The 6,315-nt window shown below is 42.5% G+C and overlaps 1 protein-coding gene across 1 annotated transcript in view; it reads left to right on the top strand.

The window, feature by feature from the left end:
* PBLD (phenazine biosynthesis-like protein domain containing) overlaps window positions 1-6,315 on the top strand; it is a 56,244-nt gene that overhangs the window by 31,567 nt on the left and 18,362 nt on the right. The gene's annotated exons all lie outside the window — the stretch shown is intronic.

Below are 6,315 nucleotides of genomic sequence, written 5' to 3'. Positions count from 1 at the left end.
TACATGAAAATCACCCAAGGAACTTTGAAAATGCTGTCTTCTAGACCAATTACAGCAGACTCTGGGAGTGGGGGGCAGCAGTGTTTTGTTTTGTTTTGTTTTGTTTTGTTTTGTTTTGTTTTTGAGATGGAGTTCTGCTCTTGTTGCCCAGGCTGGAGTGCAATGGCGTGATCTGAGCTTACTGCAACATCTGCCTCCCAGGTTCAAATGATTCTCTTGCCTTAGCCTCCCGAGTAGCTGAGATTATAGGTGCCTGCCACCATGCACAGCTAATTTTTTGTATTTTTAATAGAGATGGGGTTTCATTATGTTGGCCAGGCTGGTCTTGAACTCCTGACCTCAGATGATCCACCCACCTCAGCCTCCCAAAGTGCTGGGATTACAGGCATGAGCACTGTGCCCAGCCAGCAGTGTTTTTTTAAAGTTTCCCAAGTGATTCCAGTGTGCAATCATGATGGAGAACTGGGCTGGGTACGGTGGCTCTTGCCTATAATCCTAGTACTTTGGGAGGCTGAGGCAGGAGGATTGCTTGGGGCCAGGAGTTTGAGACCAACCTGGCCAACATAGTGAGACCCTGTCTCTGAGAAAAAAGAAAAAAAAAAAAAAAAAAGGAGGACTGCTGAGGTGAACATTGTTTTCTTATTGCTGCTGTTGTGTTTTTAAATTTTTTTTATAAAACAGAAATGGGGTCTCGGTATGTTGACCAGGCTAGTCTCAAACTCCGGGATTCAAGTGATTCTCCCATCTTGGCCTTCCTAAGTGCTCAGATTACAGGCCTGAGCCACTGCACCTGGTGGAATATTATTAATTGACTCCTTTTCACACTTCTCCCTCAAGTGGAGCAGTAAGATGACCATCAAGAGTCCTTGTCTTACCTTAACTCTACATTCATTACGCAGACTTGAGCTGGTGTTTTCTCTCCACAAAATGCAGAAGGTAATAAAGTTAATAAACTTTGTCCATTATTACAAGAGCTTGGGAAGATTAATATGAAAACAATTAACCACATTCCAAATCATGACCTTTCTTTAGAAACAATCTGGCAGACACAACTTCCTGTCAAGGAATTGTGGAATTGACTATAACTGCTTGTCAAAAGTCTTAATACACTTGCCCCATGTCCCCATGTAATATCCTTGAAGAGTTTTGACAGCAGTTTATATTGAATAGAATATATTCCATTTTTATCAGATAACAAGAATTGGATTATTCTCCAACTTACTCCTTTTATTTCCAGTAAATTCACCAAACATCAGATTTATAGGATTGATATCTCTCTCTCTCTTTCTTTCTTTTTTCCTCTCTCTTTCTACCTATGCCTCCATTAAAACATATTTTATATGTTAATTATATATTTGGAAAAACTAGGAAATAAAAATTTAAGCAAAGAACTTGTAGTTTAAAACAACATGCTTTAGTATGAATGGAAGAAGGAAAAAGAAGATAAGGAAGTCCATGATTTGGGGACGCTCTCTAAAAAGTTTTCCAATTCACTTCTTTTGAGGCTTTTGGGCCTGTGAGACCAGGATAATTTCATGGCCTGTCAGGGACACCTGAATAGGTATCTAAAGATTAGTTTGCTAGGCCTCTTAGTCATGCTTTTCCACTCTTTGGATGTGAGAATCTTGCCCTCCTGGAGGCGAAGGTAGCACTTTTCCTAATTCATAACCAATAAAAATTATAATAGAAGTATAAATGGTGGTGTCTGCCCTTGGGTTCGTTGTCCTGAGATGGTGGAGAGAATACAGGTGGCCACAGGAAAATGTCAGAGATAAATAAACGCTAAACCTTATAATATTGACCACAATTCATTCAGCCAGGCTCTGGGCTAGGAGCCAGAGGTACAAAGGTTAACAAGTGCACCCGCCCTTGAGGTGCTCAGAGTCTAGTGCGGAAAATGGCCATGTAAACTGATTGTTATTCAGTAGTCACCACAGAGGCTAAAAGACCTGAAGGTACCAGGTACAAAGGTACCAGGACTCAGAGAATGGAATAATGTTAGGTTTTATGAGGTAAAAACACTTCAGATTTTAAGTGCAGGGCTTCAGAGGAATTTTTTTTTTTTTTTTTTTTTGTAGCTTTGTTTTAAATTATTCAAAATTTGACCAGGATGAGATTAACCACAGGAAAACCTGCTGGATAGACTAAAGACTAGGTAGGTCATGGTGCTTTGAGCTTTTTGAACATTTGATAAAAGACTACTAAAAGTAAAGTAAAAACTTCTGAGTAGTAAAGTTCAAGAGCTTCTATAATATTCTAAAGGATTTTTTGTTTGTTTTCAAGACAAGTCCATTTTTCAACTTTTTTTATTTTTATTTTTTTGAGATAAGCAATCTTCCCACCTCAGCCTCCCAAAGTGCTGGGATTACAGGTGTGAGTCACCATGCCCAGCTGACATTTTTAAATTTTTAAATTTTTCACATGAGAAACATATAACACTATATATTAGGTGAAAACAAAAACAGATTAAGGTCTAAGTGGAACATAAAACAAATATTTGAAAAAAATTTAATAAAAATTGTCTGGGTGCTGTGGCTCACACCTGTAATCCCAGCACTTTGGGAGGCTGAGGCAAGCAGATCACCTGAGGTCAGGAGTTTGAGACCACCCTGGCCAACATGGTGAAACCCCGTCAAATTAGCCAAGGTTAAAGACCAGCCAAAAATTAGCCAGGTGTGGTGATGTATGCCTGAAGTCCCAGCTACTCCAGAGGCTGAGGCAGTAGAATTACTTGAACCTGGGAGGCGGAGGTTGCAGTGAGCTGAGAAAGCACCACTGCACTCCAGCCTGGGTGACAGAGTGAGACTCTGTCTCAAACATAAATACATAAATAAATAATTAAATAAATAAATTGATGGTGTCCTCAGATGCCTGACAATCCGTTTGACAATAGAGACCTTGTAGAAGCATGGAAAATGTGTAGAAGCAATGTAAAAACGAAAACAGACACATTATGATGACAACTGGTAAAAAACTAGAGGGACCCATGACTAGCTGCTGGTTGTGGTGGCAATAACCAGTGGTGCTTTTCTTTTTAATTGTATTTTTTTTTTTTTTCCAGAGACAGGACCTTGCTCTCTCCCCTAGACTGGAGTACAGTGGCACGATTACAGCTCACGGCAGCCTTGAACTCCTGGGCTCAAGCTATCCTCCTGCCTCAGCCTCCTGAGTAGCTGAGACAACAGGTGTGCACCACCACGCTCAGCTAATTTTTATTTTTTGTAGAGACAGGGTCTTGCTCTGTTGCCCAGGCTGGTCTCTAACTTCTGGCCTCAGGGGATCCTCTTACCTCAGCCTCCCAAAGTGCTTGGTCAAGAGCCACTGCACCCAGCTTAGTGTTTTGTAGATTTTAGTTTACAAGTTTTCCACTTCCTTGATGGTTTTAGAACTTTCTCCATCCAGGTGTGTTGACTTTACTGGAATCTTGTCTACAGCAGAGGGACAAATGAACAATAAGGACTGATAAGTCAGGGCTGTCATATTCAGGCTGCCATATTTCAAAACTGCCACAAGATGGGAGTATTTTAAACCTTTACTCTGATTTTCTGATCATTCATCTTTGTGGGTCATAGGGTGATGGAGCCTCAGTATCCCAAAGCAGTGCACTGGAACTCAGAAAGGCAAACATCACTCTGTTTTTGCTGTTGTAAATTTGATTCACATGAGACGGCCAAAGGGAAATGGATATTAAAGCAAGGGAATTCATAACTGTTGGTTTGCGACTGTTTTGTGCAGTGTTTGAAAAGAAGCTTCTAGTGTAAAATGGAAAAATTGTTGGAAAGAAAAGCCAATATTTTGAACGAACGCATCCTCTCTCTTTTGTTTGTAAGGCTTTCAAAGTTGAAGTCTTTCCATGATTCACCATTGTCTTGACCTTTGGTTGCAGTGTAGGAATTCAGTGAAAATCCAGCTGCCAGTGGTACATGTTGTGGGCCGCTACTGTTAAACTTTCCACGTGTCTGTGGTCCCTCAGGCAAATAGCAGGTGCATTTTTCATTGTCCTGAAATAGAAGTTACAGTTATATAAATTCAAATTGCAAGAAACGCAGTATACCAAGGTAGAGAGGATTAAAGAGCTGGTGGGCAGTGGAGTTTGCATCCTAGCTAATGTGTGAAAGGGCCCATTTGCAAAGAAATCTATTACCAATAGATGGTGAGCTTCACTACAATGTAGATGTTTTAATACTTTTAAAGACTTATCCTAAAGGTCACAGGGAGCTATAGACAAAGAAAGTAAGGACAAAGATGGGAAATTTGGCCAGATCAGATAGAGGAAGGACTGGCAGGCACTTTAGGTTTCTGCAGGCAAGAAGGCAAGTCCAGGAAGGCCAGCAAAGGCTTTTCTTGATCACTTTTCGATTACCACTGAGACCTGTGATTGCAGACTCTGCACTAAGGGGCTAAAATACCTCCCAGTTTCTATCAGGTGTCGTGTGCATGGGCATCTGGACCAGTTTCCACAGAAAACATTCAACAGGCCATGGGAAGTGCTTGAGTTCAGTTGTTAACATTGTTGTCTTGTTGACTGGGACTTTCCAGCGGCCCCCTCTACTCCTCTACTTAGGTGGGATTTCTCACTTATCCAGGCCCATAGGTGCCCACAGGTGAGACAGGTACTCATCCCACCACATTTTCATCATCCTATTTCTAGAATTCTAGAGTGTCCATTATGTTAAAGTTTAATCTCTTATTTAACAAGAGAACAGGCGGGTGCGGTGGCTCATGCCTGTAATCTCAGCACTTTGGGAGGCCGAGGTGGGCAGATCACCTGAGGTCAGGAGTTTGAGACCAGCCTGGCCAACATGGTGAAATCCCATCTCTAATAAAAATACAAAAATCAGCTGGGTGTGGTGGCACGCACTTGTAATCCCAGCTACTCAGGATGCTGAGGCAGGAGAATCACTTTAACCCGGGAGGCGGAGCTTGCAGTGAGCTGGATCGCACCACTGCGCTCCAGCCTGGGTGACAGAGCGAGATTTCCTCTCAAAAAAAAAAAAAAAAAGAGAGAACGGAAGTGAGATCAAGAAACTTGCCTAAGAAGCTATCCTAATACAAAGCTCTTTGCACACACTTTTCTGTCCAAATCACCGAAATCTCCCCTCTTTTCTAGGTTTACCACAAGGCCTTATCTTTAAAGTTTTAGAGTATTTATTGTCAAAATCTATGTGTCTCAATTACATATTCTCTAGTATTGTTCACAGTTGCTGTCTGTGGCTGTCTTGACTCCCCACCTAGATGCTAGATCCATGGCTTATACACGAGGGTTTCTCAAACTTTAATGTGTACATGATCACCTGCGGAGCTTGTAAAAATGGAGATACTGATTCAGAAGGTCAGAGGCCCAAGACGGGGGGCCTTGGACTCTGCATTTCTAACAAATCCCCTTAGTTGTGGTGCCATGCTCCTGGCCCACACAGCACTCATTAATTGGTTGATTGCTGTTCTGTCTTAGAAACCTTTTGGGGGTCCATTTTCTCTGCTAGACATTGGTTTTCCCTGTCTGTAGCATGTTAAAGGGTTAATAATCGTTTGTCTTTGTGATGGGCAGGCCATGTAGTATGGCTGGTTAAAGCATGACTTTGAGCCACTCAAATAAAAAGCTAACATGTATCAAGTACCTACTATGTGTTGGGCACTGGAATGAGTTATTTCTCTTTCTCTCTCTCTCTCTCTCTCTCTCTCTCTCTCTCTCTCTCCGTTTCTTTCAGTCTCTCTCTGGGTGAGCCGGGGCGTAGAGGCGCACACCTGTAATCCTAGCACTTTGGGAGGCCTATATGGGCGTATTGCCTGAGCTCAGGAGTTCAAGACCAGCCTGGGCAACATGGCGAAACCCCATCTCTACTAAAATACAAAAAATTAGCCGGGCATGGTGGTCTGCACCTGTAGTCCCAGCTACTCAGGAGGCTAAGGTGGGAGAATCACTTGAACCCAGGAAGCATAGGTTGCAGTGAGCTGAGACAGTGCCACTGTACTCTAGCTGGGGCAACAGAGTGAGACTCCGTCTCAAAAAAAAAAAAAAAAAAGAGGGCTTATTATGTTTCCTGCCATGATTGATTGATTGATTGATTGATTGATTGATTTTTCAGACAGAGTCTCGCTCTGTTACCCAGGCTGGAGTGCAATGGCATGATCTCGGCTCACTGCATTCTCTGCCTCCCGGGTTCAAGCGACTACTGCCTCAGCCTCCTGAGTAGCTGGGATTACAGGCGTGCACCACCACGCCTGGCTAATTTTTGTATTTTTAGTAGTGATGGGGTTTTACCATGTTGGCCAGGCTGGTCTCTAACTCCTGATCTCAGGTGATCCACCCACCTC

This window comes from Mandrillus leucophaeus, unplaced genomic scaffold (genome assembly GCF_000951045.1).
Source record: "Mandrillus leucophaeus isolate KB7577 unplaced genomic scaffold, Mleu.le_1.0 Scaffold441, whole genome shotgun sequence".
Classification (NCBI taxonomy): Eukaryota; Metazoa; Chordata; class Mammalia; order Primates; family Cercopithecidae; genus Mandrillus; species Mandrillus leucophaeus.
Note: the sequence above shows the minus strand (reverse complement) of the source record. Positions and strands in the feature narration are given on the sequence as shown.